The 14,434-nt window shown below is 37.8% G+C and overlaps 1 protein-coding gene across 16 annotated transcripts in view; it reads left to right on the forward strand.

Moving 5' to 3' along the window:
• The window catches only part of FHIT (fragile histidine triad diadenosine triphosphatase), a 1,383,460-nt gene that overhangs the window by 510,460 nt on the left and 858,566 nt on the right, over positions 1-14,434 (forward strand). The gene's annotated exons all lie outside the window — the stretch shown is intronic.

A 14,434-nucleotide genomic window follows, 5' to 3' on the forward strand; every position in this document is an offset into this window, starting at 1 on the left:
AGATAATACACTGCAGAACTTTAACCAACATTTAGAATGTTCCCTACATTCTGACGCCCAACCCCCCCACCCAATATTGGGACATTTCCTGATTCCTCCTAAGCATCCTGGTCAAAAACCAGTGCCGTTTGCCTCTTTCTGGGTATCCTAGAACTCATGAAACAGAACTTACAGGATTCCCATGACTTTAGAGGAACGTTCCATCTTATCCCTTGCCTTTTTTTTTTTTTTTTTAATCCCTTGCCTTGACTGCATGCATGTGATACAAAGAAATAGAACTTCCTTGCTTTTGCAGTGGCTCTAAGTTTGAGTTTGAAAGGATCTAAAGTGTTCATTTTGGGTGTTTTGTTCTGGCCATTCTTTTCTTGATGGACGTAAAGAAGTTTCCCCTTTCAGAGGAATGCTACTGAGCACATTCCACCATAAGGCATACCCCAAACCAATTTCTTTCAATCTCAAAAGAAAAGAAATATCTGAAATGGAAAAGTATTAATGAATTATCATTGTACATGTGAAAACTCTTCTGGAAGGGCAATTTTCTCTTGTTGACTCATGGTGAAACAGCAGCGTTAATTACGTTGCCTTGTTAAATCTGGAAGAATGTGGTGAACATTGGAAACCTTTCAGTTGTCTGTGGAAAGACATGGAAAGGATCAGAAACCATCTCCATCAGAGAAGTGCTAAGGCAGCTGTGTGCCTCCTGGGACATGGCATCTGGATGTGCAGAGAGAAAGTTGTGAGCTCAAGCCTATGGGACTTTTGGGGGAAATTCACAGGGACGTGAGGGGTGGGGGAAGGTGGAATTTCCACTTCAGATTTTGAGAACTAGCCAACTTTCTCTCCTTTTTCTCCTTTCCCAGTGAATAGACGGGAAGGAGGTGACTTTGAACAGAGTTGCACCTGGATTCATTTAGATGCTTATGTCTATACATACACTTGTTGTCTTCATCTGTGGTGGCAGATGAGCTTCCTAGCCATTGAGAACAGAGAGAGCAGATCTTGCCCGAGTAATACAGTTCTGTCAAAAGAGCCCAAGCGAAGTGTGAGGCTTGCATAGAAAAAAATAAAAACAAAAGCAACATGATGACTGGCACTAAAAAACAGAAACACAATGTTGCTTTCACAGAAATCTAGTTCCAGGATAGGAATTGTGGGTAAACGATGAGCCCAAAAATGTAGAATGCCATTCATGGTTAGAAAAAAAAAAAAAAGAAAAAGAAAAAACACACACACACACACACACAAAAACAAAAAAACAAAAACAAAAACAAAAAACAAAACAAAACAAAAAAAAAAAAACAAAGCAACTGGAATTCAGAGGCCCAACTTTTGTACCCCACTTGAATTTCAGATGAGATAAAACCAGCCTCTCTGCTAAGTTGCAGTGCAAAAGCTTAACATGGCTTCTTGAGAAAAGCAATTTATTTTAGATGATAGTACAGCAGGTATCATTTAAACTGCTAGGAATTGTAATTGAACTCAGGACCAACCTTCTCTATGAACAGAGGGTACGAAAATAAGTTTACCCAGGCTGTTCTAAATAACATGAAATGGCACGCCTTTGGGACAAATGGGCATGGTAGTCCAAACGTGGATCACTAGTGTCTTGCCGACCTTCAACAACTGGCCCATTTGAAATTACATTCTGGGAAATGTACCTAGCTGGATATTCAAATGTGAACTTGCTGTCCATTTTTGGTGCTATTAATATGAAATGGCTAAAAAGCAGCAATCTTGAGGAAATGAGAAAATATGCAGTTAGCTCTAGGGAACTTTGGATTTTCATCTCTATCTGGGGTCATGATGGGGCTTGCAGGGAGGTTGTGTGGGGGCCAGAATCCAGGATATAGAAGAGAGTGCCTCTTGATACTGGATATTTTCTGATTTGATAATGAAGGGGATGTGCTTACCCTCCAAACCCCCAGAATGTCATCCTGTCATTAAGTCCTAATGAAAACTTAATTATTCTGTTGTGAAAAAAAAATTGACGTCTGACTTCCGTACACTGCATTTACTCCCTTCTTATTATAAGTAAACCCAGTTATAAGAAATTTACTGCTCCTCCAGAGTTGTTCAGACTCAGAAGACAACGTTTTATACAGGCTCAAGTATTTATTCTTGTTTTTAGTAAAAGATGGCTCACAATGCACTTGCTCTTTTTATAACTTTCTTTTTGTTTTGTTTTGTTTTTATGAAAGCAATAACTGGCACATAGTTACCAATCCAATAATTTAGAAACACTTACAATGGGGATCCCTGGGTGGCGCAGCGGTTTAGCGCCTGCCTTTGGCCCAGGGCATGATCCTGGGGACTCAGGATCGAGTCCCATGTCGGGCTCCCGGTGCATGAAGCCTGCTTCTCCCTCTGCCTGTGTCTCTGCCTCTCTCTCTCACTGTCTGCCTATCATAAATAAATAATTAAAAAAAAATTAGAAACACTTACAATGAAAAGTAACAGCTCCCAACTCCACCCTTCCCTATCTAGTTGGACCTGCTAAATGCAATGCTAGAACTCATTCCTGGCTTTAGCTCATTATAGCTCATTGATATTTTATCCATTTTATACATTATCTACTGATTTGCTTCTAAGAAAGAGAAGGATTTAGCTTACTTACACTCAGTTTTTCACATTCTCCCGTATAATGTGACATCATTTTCAACTTCCATTATTCTTGCCACTTCTAAGCCTAATTTAAACTTCCCTTTATTGGGTCATCAATCTGGTCATTATCTCTTGCCTCCTCTTGCACAGATGAGATAGAAGCACTCAAACCCTTTTCTTCAGCATTCTTTCCTCTTCTACTTTCCGTTCTCAGGAAGCTATACCATCATTTTTGCATTGCCAGGTTTAATTTACTTTTGCTGTCACCAGCATGGGCTTTGTGATTTTTCCAAAGTTGAAAATAATGAAAAGGATTTGCATAATTAGGACTTTGTTAAATTATTTACTGCAGACCTGGGTGTTCTCTCTAGTGACTGTGTCACATCTCTTGTGATACTTAGAAGAGACTGTGCCTAGAGTCAGGTTAAAATGGATGCTCTTCCTTTGTCATTTTGTCAAAATCATTCCATCTTTTAGTGTGTATAACACATATTTCACATCTTTCTTGTAAAGTTACTTGTGTTTGTTTCTACCAGCATTTCTGAGGTCCTCTTGCCTTTCCTGTGTGCCTCAATCAACAAAGTTTCAAAGCTCATAATGTACTCTTTGTTGCATTCTTCTCCCTCCTTCTTGTAGATCTCCATTTGCTCTCATTTCCACAAAGTTGCTCTGTAGACCTGCTGTAGAGAATTAGTTTGACGTTTGCCCATTGCTCCCCAGGATGGGATTCACTGTTTGCTGGATCCAATGGGCTTTCTGGGTTTTTGTTTTGTTTTGTTTTTTACTTAATTTTGCTTGTAATCTTCCAAGAAAGGGTGACTGGGAGGGAGATGAACTTTCTGAATCCTGGCAAGTTTGTCTGTCTTTTCTTTCTTTCTTTCTTTCTTTCTTTCTTTCTTTCTTTCTTTCTTTCTTTCTTTCTTCTTTCTTTCTTTCTTTCTTTCTTTCTTTCTTTCTTCTTTCTTTCTTTCTTTCTTCCTTCTTTCTTTCTTTCTTTTTCTCTTTTTTCTCTTTTTCTTTTCTTTCTTTCTTTTTTCTCTTTTTCTTTTTCTTTCTTTCTTTTCTCTTTTTTCTTTCTTCTTTCTTTCTTTCTTTCTTTCTTCTTTTTTTTCTTTCTTTCTTTCTTTCTTTTCTTCTTTTCCTTCCTTCCTTCCTTTCTTTCTTTTTTCTTTTTTCTCTTTTTCTTTTCTTTCTTTCTTTCTTTCTTTCTTTCTTTCTTTCTTTCCTTTTTTCTCTTCTTTCTTTCTTTCTTTCTTTCTTTCTTTCTTTCTTTTTCTTTCTTTCTTTTCTTCTTTCTTTCTTTTCTTTCTTTTCTTTCTTTTCTTCTTTCTCTCCTTCCTTCCTTCCTTCCTTCCTTCCTTCCTTCCTTCCTTCCTTCCTTCCTTCCTTCCTTCTTTCTAGATTTTATTTATTTATGAGACAGAGAGAGAGAGAGAGAGAGAGAGGCAGAAACATAGGCAGAGGAAGAAGCGGGCTCCCTGCAGGGAGCCTGATGCAGGACTCCATCCGAGGACTCTGGGATCACACCCTGAGCCAAAGGCAGACACTCAACCACTGAGCCACTCAGGTGTTCCAACTTTGTCATTTTAAAATTTTGCTGCCAAACAGGATTGATAGTTTGGGTATAGGCTTTTGTGTTGAAAATCATTTTTTACTACTTCCTTTTAGCATCCAAAACTGCTGCTGTTAAATTTGATGTTAGTCTGATCCTTGCTTCTTTTGTAACTACCTTTTTTGTTTGTTTTCTTTTTAGGAGGCTATCAGGAATTTTTTTTTAACCTTAGTTTTCTGGTACTATATCTCCTTTGCACTGAGCAGATTGCTATACTTTGAAGATTCATTTCTCCCTTTAGCTCTGGAAAATTTTCTAATATAATTTATTTGATGATTTTCTCCACTCCAGTTTCTTTTTGGTCATTCTGAAACTCCTGTTAGTGCATTCTGTGATCATCCATGTATCTCATTTTATTCTCACATATTTATATATTTAGTTGATTGTCTAGGATATTTCTCCAACTTTGCATCAAACTTTGCATGGAAATTTGTAATTTAAGAAGTCATCGTTCCCAGGAGGCCTTTTGTTTTTGTTATCTGGCTGCCCCTTTTAAATATAATATAAATGTTTTTGTTGTGCCATTATCAAAACTCCTGAAATCATTTTTGAGGGTATTAGATTTTTCTTTTAAGGTTGTATCTTTTCTCTATGTTGTCTGTTTTCTCAATGCCATATTTTCTATTGTTTTGCTTGCCCGTGGTCTTTTTTGTTGTGGCCTTTCTTGGCTTATTAGATTTCTGGTGATCTGGGATTATGTGTAAAAGAATGAAGCCATAGAAAGGCTGTTTAAAAACTATTTTTAAGTGGATGGGTCTTATAAATGGTCTGCTTAAGGGGTCAAAGTTTAGAGTCTGTGGATGGGAATGAAGGGAATCTCAACTTGCCAGAATGAGGTTTAAACACCCATGATAAGTGCCCTCATTCTCCGCAGACACATTTTTTTTTTAAATACTGCCTTGAAGGTAGTGTTGGGCTTCAGTCCAGTCCACATGGAGAGCCAGGAGGGAGGGAGGTTGATGTTACATGTACTGACCTGTAGGTAAAGCCCTCTGTCTAGCTGCCCCTGCCTCACTACACCTCTACCCTCTGTTGTATGTGCTGTTTCTGAAACTGGAGTCTTTCTGGGGTACTGTCAGGCAGGTGTGTTCTCTCCTTTGCTCAAAACCCCCTTTTATGCTGTGTGGTTTTCTTTGCTGCAGTTCATAAGTCAACAGACTCTTACTGAAATCACTCATCTTCTAATGGCTTCTTCTCATTCTTTTTGTGGTTATGGGTTTTACACCTTTGAACTCCTTTAGTATCATTTAGAAAGTACCTTGAGTGAGAAAGGAGGTAATGGGTTTACTCTGTCTACCAGTGTGAACCAGACACCCCACTCTTTTTAAAAAGAGAGTGTGCTTTTCTCATGCCTCATGCTAGAGAGGTACTGTGTACCTTTTCATTTTATTTTCAACAGCTTGTTAATCTGATCCTTGGAATCAGCAGTCACAGGAAGTTGCACAAACATTTCATTAACTAAATGGAGCCCATGGAAAATATACTTGGGAAAACAGTGTGTTCTATTTTCTCTACATCCTGTAACTGATCATGCCAGGAGTTTGTTTTCTTCAACTTTCCTGAGTTCAGCAAGGTTATATATCTTGTTTAAAAGTTATCTTTTTTATCACTATGTTGTACCTGAAACTAATGGAACATTATGTTTCAATTATACTTCGGTTTTTTAAAAAAATCTCTTTTTATTTTATTTATCAAAGAAAACCTGATTGGATGTTGTTCATCAAAATGTGTCATCAGTTAAATTGTGTTCTTTCTCAGTAGATAAATGGGCAAAGACCTTAAGAGCAGGTATGCCCAAAGAGAAACAATGTCCAATTAATATGTGAAACTATTCAATGACAAGGAGTTCACAGTATCCATGTCATGTACAGAATTAACAAAGTTTTTAAAATATAGTAATTACTGGAAAAAAAGGAAATATTCCACTACCTTTATACAGTTATATGGTTTTTTTAAGAACAACAAAATTTGGTACAATGTTGCAAGTACTTTAAAATATTTATTATATTTAACCTCGTGATCCTCCATTTTAAGAAACTGAAGTTAAGAAAATAATCAGAAATTAGGGCCAAGGTTCATTTCTCAAAATGTTCATTGTAGCATTAGTGTTAATAGAAAACCCCTAAATAACACACGTTAAAAATTAAAAAAAAAAATTTGGCACACCCAGACCATGAAATACTGTGTGTACTTTAAATTGAAATTTGTAAATGGTTTTAATGTCCTTGGGGAAATGCTTGGAGAAAATTTAGGTGAAAAGACAATCTAGAAATGGTGTATATATGAAGATCCCAACCATTCAGAAAGGAAAAAGAAACCAGAGGGAGCTATACTAAAATTTTAACTCTGGTTGTCTCTTGGTTGGATTGAATGAGATGTTGTCTTTTTTTTTTTTTTTTTTTTTGCGTATTAACATTTTATTCTATTTTCCAGATGTCTTATAGTGAATATGTCTGGTTTTGATAGAAACAAACAAAAAAAAAAAACTCTTTAAATTTTGTGCTTCTAAAAGTAAAACTTAGAAAATAGTGTAAAAAAAAGTCGAGGGGGGGGATGCCCTGGTGGCTCAGTCAGTTAAACGCGTGAGTTTTGATTTCAGCTCAGGTCATGATCTCAGGGTTGTGAGATTGAGCCCCCAAGTTGGGCTCCGCACTGGGCATGGAGACTACTTAAGATTCTCTCTCTCTTTCTCCCTCTGCCCCTCCCCAAATGTCACCAAATGACCCATCTGGGTTTTCCCCCTGAACCTTTAAGTTTTCCTATCACAGAATCAAGAGGGTGTACTATATAAAATAGTGTATGAAGTATTTTCCATTATTGAAAGTATCTCTCAGATACATCTGGAAAAGCTAACTGGTATATTATGTTAAATTTGGTGCATTTTGCTCTCTCTTTCTATCTCACACCTGCCTCTAAAGTCTGATTTATGTCAACATTAGCTAAAGAAATATTCAGGCTCTCTAGAACAGGGAAGTTATAGTTGCATCTTTGAATAGAATTAGAGACAAAGTTGTGAACAGTGGACTGGGAGTCAGACTCTCAGCTTTAGTCCTGGTGGGCTCACTTGGTGAAAGAAAAAAATAAGGACTTGAATTGGATGATCATTATGGTCCTTCAAGGTCTTTTGCTCTGACTTTGCAAATACCTTGCCTGGCATAGTCCTAATAAAACCAAGGTACAGAAATGAGTCAGCGAGAAGCATGGGTTCTCAGAGCATGTTTCTTGGCAGTTTCTTTGCTTGAAAAAGAAGAGATTGACTTCAGGAAGTAACGGTTTTCATGTTCATTCGGACGATGAGAAAATAAAATAACGAGCCCAGTGTAGAAGGCAGCATTCCTGAGATTTCTAGCTACATTTTAGGTCTGGAAGGTATATTATTTGCCTCAGAAGCATCACATGGAATGAGTTTCTTGACCCATAGAACACAAAGGTAAGGTGAACAGATCATCTGTTTTGGTGCATTTGTTTTCCCTCCTCAAGAAGATGTACCATCAGTGGAATCTGTGTGAAAACCGAAACCAGGGGCACCTGGGTAGTAGCTCAGTGGTTGAGTGTCAGCCTTTGGTTCTGGTCATGATCCCGGGGTTCTGGGATCTAATCCCACATCATGCTCCCATCAGGGAGTCTGCTTCTCCCTCTGCCTGTGTCTTTGCCACTCTTTCGGTGTCTCTCATGAATAAATAAATAAAATCTTAAAAAAAAGAAGAAAACAGAAACCATTTCCAGATAGGTGCTAGTGCTTTGTGCAGTGAAAGCCTTGTGAACCCTTCTTGGCCCCTGCTTCTCCTGTTATCACTGCTTTTCCTCCTCTTCCTTCTCTCCTCCTGACTTTAAAGAAGATCCAAAGTAGAAATCCCTGTATTTTTTCAGATTATAAAGGGAATACCTGCCTCTTATAAAATTAAAATTCAAAATCCAAAACCACAGAAAAAATATTTTTGAAAAGTAAATATCACCTATCATCTTACCACACAGCAAAAACCTTGATGAATATGTGGGGTTATTTTGTGTCCCCCCCGCCTCCACCAACACATTCGATATATCCAATACTGTTGTCATTTTACCTTATGATGTGCCATGTCTCTAGAATTTTGCATCATCATCTATAATTCTGGTATAGTATTAGTACTCTGTGTGTGTGAAATATAGTTTACTAAATCATCCCCTTTAATGGATTTTGTCTGCTTCTAGCTTTGGCTCTTAGAAGCAATGCTGCAACAAAGAACCTTGTATGTATATCTTTGCACTCTTGCCCAATTATTTCTTAAGCAAAATTTTTGAAAATAGAATTCTAATGTCAAAAATAGAGAATATGTGTGTATACATATGCAGTGTTAAACTGTCCTCCACAAAGTTTGTACCAGTTTATACTAGAGCTGCCATTTGCCACAGCATTATTCCCCCACCCTGCTTCACTGAGTGTTCCCTCAGAAGTTTCCATTTGAAGAGAAAGTCAGAGAAGGAAGTCTTTGGCTCTGTGTAGGTGTGACCTCACTCAGGCAGGTCTGGTTTTGAGGAGCTGTTAGTGGGGGTTCAAATTCCTCCCCTTAGCATTTCATCTCCTTCTTTTGCTCCAGGGGATGTTTTCTTTGCTGAATAAGAAAAGCAATAAGAGTGTTTTGCCTTTATTACTTTGCCAAATAGCAGGTGTCTAGGTTTTGACTGCCTGTTATGCATAAGTGATCCCGTTCTGACTTCCTGCCATGTACTTGGTGTTTTCAGCAACAGTTAGTGCTCTGTGTTTGTTTTGCTTTAGGCTCCTACCCTCCTCCAAACACTGCACCCCAGTACTCCCAGTCTCTCAACCTACTGCACTAGACCAGGGTGATAAAAAATACCATGTCCAATTGTTCTTAAGCCCAGAAAATTTATTTTCAGGAGTTTAAGCTGGCATCATGAGTTGTTAACCCTGTTAGAAAAATGCAAGTTGGATTTATGATTCCCTTACACAGGTAATTGGGCCCTAATTTTAAATTCTGTGCCAATTGATTTGTACTATATTGCATTATAACATAACAAAAGTGCGATTGAGTCTAGGCGATGTGTGACTTTGAGCCTCCAATTATGCAATAAATTATTTTCCGTTCTTTAATAAATGATGCCGATGTTGACAGCAGCCTGTTGTGGCTCCCTCTGCCTCCCTCTACTCTGCAACACACTTTTCTTTCCTCTTCTTACCCATTTTTTTCCTCTTTTCCTTTCCAATCCTGCAAGGGTTAGGAACGACTTGTTTCAGAAATCAAACCTCGCATATTGACCTTAAGAGGGAATTTCGTGCCTTGTCCCTCTCTGTAAACTCCCATTGACATTTCATTTCAGTCTCCAAGTCATTCCTGATGGGTCACTATTATGTGTTGCCTACAATATTGACTCTTAAGCTACCAGTTATATAAATTGCTTCTGTGGTGTATGATAGCATCTCTAGGAGATTCCTTCTGGAATATTGATGCTTCCTTGACCTTTCCATGAGGTCCTAGCATAGACACTTTTCATAGGCTAGATTTTCCTATTCTTTCTTTGCCCTTTGAGATAAATTTCCCCATTGTATTTATTCTTAGCTGCTTGTATTTTATGTATTTCTGCAAAATATATCAAGTTATTTTTGGAACAAGGGTAGGGTATAAATAAATAACATACTGCTAGAATCAGTTTCCGGAAGACTTGAGTTATCTAGCAATTGGAGGATGTTAATTAGAATCTGTATTTCAAACTTTTCCTTCTTTTGGAAAACCCTTGTTATTTTGAGTAAGGGGCCATTTTAATAAAGTGAGACTTTGAGCATTTGTCAGAGGCATCAAGGAGCAGAAGGAGAGGGCAAAAGAGAAAGTGGAGTAGTAGAGAGTCTTCCACTGAGGGCCTGGGGACCGGAGTCTCATCTCATCCTTCTAGGAGGTCTTGGGCTGATCCCTTCTTGGCTGGGACTCTCACTCCCCTGTTTCACAACATGACTTCCTCATTGCTGCAGCCCTTCCTAATTTCAGGAGTTCATATCAAAGGGTGCTAAATTTGGAGAAGATTTTAGCCTCTGTCTCCTTAGTACGCCTTGTGTTGATTTATATTATTTACTTTTTAAAGATTTATTTATCTTTAAAGAGAGAGAGAGAGAAAGGGGAAAGGGAGAGGAAGAGAGAGAGAGAAAGAGAGAGAGAGAAAGAGAGAGATATTCTCAAGCAGACTCCCTGATAAGTGGGGAACCTGATCCAGGGTTCAGTATCACAACCTGAGATCATGATATGAGCTGAAATCAAGAGTCAGGCCCTTAAGCAACTGAGCCATCTAGGCACCCCACCCCTCTCTTTGTGTTGTTTTAAACTTTTATCTTCCCTAAAAAGAAACTAAACTACTGGCTGTGGAGTATTGGATATACTCAGGTATTGCATGGCTAGCCTGAAAGAAGTATTTTCTACCTCTTTCTATAGAAAGTAAAGACAGTAGACCCTTTTCCATGCCTTTCCACACAGGTGTGTTTTCCTGGGTATTCATAGCTGAAGGCAATTTCTGTGGGGCACCATGAAGGGTTATGGAAGAAAGACATGAGGTGATGGGGAAGCTCTGAGGAAAAATCTGTATTGCATTAAGCAAAGAGCTCCTGCCCTGTCCAGGACCAATTTATGATCAGGTGCAGTTCTGAGCTATTTAATAAATAAACTAGAGCATCATAATTGCTGAATGATAACATTGCAGTTTTTGTCATACACTATGTTCTGGGTTACTTCAAGAATACACATTTTTCTCTAATTTTTTTCTTTTCTGGTAAATTGTTTGGAGTCATGCCGGGAAGAAGGTGTTATGATTTAAATTGAGGCCAGGTAAAGAGTGAAATTATCAGTTATTTTCCCTCCACCTTTATGCTTACAGCTTTTATTATCTGAGTAATTAAGTAATTTTACATCCTACCTTCTAAGATCATTGGTAAGGTTCTTTTCCTTAAACGAAACAAAACAAAACAAAAAACATAACAGAACCCCCCAAAACAAAAACTAAGTATTTTTTTCTGATTTCATTTTCTCCAGTTCCCTCTATGTTAAAGAAGATTTTCCTCCAAAGATAATTATGTTTGTATTTTTGTAAAGTTCTTTTCGGTAGAGCATCTTTAAATGTCCTTTTTAGCTGATTAATTTAGTCATTGTTGATAGATCCTTGAGCACAAAAAGATGAAAAATCCTTGTAAGGAAGTGAATCTGAAAGTGTCTTATATTTTGTTGTGGATAGATCTAAAATGTTTTATTTTTTGACAGCCCAAGATAAAAGATGATGATTAGACATAACTATTAGATAATTAGTTTTTAGTCTAGGGAATTTATGGGATTCTTTAAAATGGACATGGACAGAAGTAACTAGATTTATATCACTTTTCCCACTTTGTGATTTAAAAATGAATAAAAACACATATGTATGATTTTTACATCCTTGGCCTTATGTTAATTTCTCAATTTAGGAAATAAGCATTAGGAATTTGGTAGTTTATTCTAGTAGTTATCTATTCTCTTAGTTGCAAATACTGGGAAGTAGTTTCCTTTTGATATAATTCTGAGCTGATTATTAAAAGAATATTTAAAATCATTCCATTAAAAATGATGATCCTAATTTGGTGAAGTTCTTTCTGACTATCTGGGCTGTTGCAAAAATTGAAAAATCTAGGGCACTATCAGTAATGTCACCAATAGCTAGTAATTTGAGAATAATTTAACGTGTGAAGAATATGTTGAGAGACTATTTTAAGTTCACGTATTTCAAGTAGGTTTTATTTATTCTAATCTGGGAACGTATGAATTGGAAAATTCTCAAGGTAAGCTGTTAGTTGTAAAGTCTTCTACAATGATGACCATCCATCCAAATCAGCAGTGTTTAGTGAGAGTTGGAGATTATTGTTGAATTTGGGGAGAGCTGAGACTCTTATATCACTCTTAAATAGTTGAAGTTGTTATAGAAACTTGCATATAAAGATAATAAGCACACATGTACACGGGGGATGAGCAGGACGTTACAGTGGGTCTCTTGTCTGAGTTTTCACTCAGGTACCTATAGTATCTATCAAAAGACCGCCTATCCTTTTTTTTTTTTTTTTTTAAGACCGCCTATCCTATATGGAATGTCATGAGTCTGCTTTATGGCTTTTGAATATTTAAGAGTCAAGAGGGGGTTAGAGAAGAAATTTCTTTGGAGAGAGCTGTGGTCATGCAGTGAGTTGTCACCACCCCCTTGGGAGAAATGGTGGTGGGTACTATTTTGTAACTCCAAACCCAAAGAGGTATCATCAAAAGGACTAATTAGAGAGCTCTGTATTGTGTTTCTTGCAGTTGGAGAACCCAGAGTCCTGATGTCTGCATCAGGTCTGAGGAATTTAGAGCAGCCCATGCATCAGTGTCTAACTCAACCTAGGAGATCTAGAAGAGAAAGCAAAGATAGGATGGTCAACTATGTGGGTGGGAAGATGGGTGTGCTGGTGCTTGAGAACTGGCCTGCTATTCCAGTCTTTGTCAGAGCATGAGATATGCAGGTATTTTCAAGGGACCAGATCCAGGCTACAGAAGACAGAGCCAATGAGGAGTTGTTTTGAATCTAGTCAAGTCTGGTAATTGAAGGGCGTAAGGGACTACAACATATGAGGTCCAAGGCAGATTGCTTGATGCTTGGGGCTAAAGGAGAGGTACACAAGGAACAACCCAGGGAAGAGTCTCAGTCTAAAATAAGGACCCTACAGGGAACCTCTGCATAGTCTATGAAAACTCCCCAAGAAAGCTCAGCATCAGCTCTAACAATTTGCCAGATATACAGACAATTCCTTTCGTTGTTGTTGTTGTTGTTGTTGTTTTAAAGATGGAGGAGGCAGGGCAGAGGGAGAGGGAGAGGGAGAGAGAGAGAATCTTAAGGAGCTTCATGCAGTGCTCCATCTCACACCCTGAAATCATGACCTGAGCTGAAATCAAGAGTGGGATGTTCAACCAACTGAGCCTCCCAGGTGCCCCATACAGACAACCCCTAATATATACCCATGCACTATAAGCCCAGAGAGAGCAGAGCCAACTTATAACAGAACCAGCACAAGGAAGAGCTCTCCTATCTCTTAATTTCTTCTTGGAAATTAAGACTTGGGAGAATCCGTACATTAGCTAGTAGGGTTAGGGAACAGCAGGGGCAGATGGGGGAGGAGAAAATCACCATAACCATCACCCCATTATAGGCTTCCAGGCTGAAGCAGGGCCCGGGGAGAGAGTCAACACAAAGGCAAGGACAGATGTTTACTTAGCACATGTTGTGGCATTTCTGTTTACAACTTGAGGTGATTCTAGAACTGTCTATTACCTGTGAAAAGCAAACTCAGGGTCTGCTAGAGTTTTTTATCCAAGGGCAGAGGAAGATCATTAATATCTAATCAAGTTTAGAGGGATAGATAGAAGAAAAATAAAAATGTTTTATGATATGAATTATGCTTGTTCAGCATACTTGTTACATAAAGATGTATCTGTATGTTCATTTCTGAATATAAATAATATGTTTATATGTAACTCTTGAGTACATATCCATATATTTAATGTATATTAATAAAGGTAAGTATTTGGACTAATCGAATCATTTTTCAGTAAAAATAATTTTCCTTTGGAACTAACATTGATCAATTTATTTCAAAATGTCAGTATTTCAGGCTGTCAAGTTATTAAAAAATTATTTTTCTCATTTTTTCCCCCTCACTATTTTCTCCCATTTTAAGGTTTAAAGTAGTCAGGAAACAAAAACATTAGGGTGGAGCAGACACCTATGAAGAAAAGAGAGCTGGATACAATGAAGTTGTCAGAGAAAGCAGTTAAGTTTTGTTTTTTCAATCTCCCAAACCTATGTATCCTAGAACATCTTTCCTCCAGTATAGCATTTCCTAAAATGTGATCCCCAGGATAGTGAGAGGAATTATTTGTAATAAAACTGGTTCCTAGTGAAATATGTTTTGGAAATTCATGTCCATTTACCAAGTCTTACTTGCCGTGGGATCTTCTTAAACTCCTTACTGTATATTGTAAATTTCCAAAGTGGGTAGAGTGTGTGGCATTGTCCAAATATGTTTGACCGTAGAGCATTGCTTCGGTGAGGGCTATGCTTTAGAAACATACCTTTCAGAACCCTGGGGATTGTTCCAAATTTGAAAGATACCCTCAACAGAATATAGATTCTAAATCTTAAAGATAACAGATGATTCTGATGATAAATAGTAAGGAGTATACGCAG

The sequence above is a fragment of the Canis aureus genome, chromosome 19 (genome assembly GCF_053574225.1).
Source record: "Canis aureus isolate CA01 chromosome 19, VMU_Caureus_v.1.0, whole genome shotgun sequence".
NCBI classification, from domain to species: domain Eukaryota; kingdom Metazoa; phylum Chordata; class Mammalia; order Carnivora; family Canidae; genus Canis; species Canis aureus.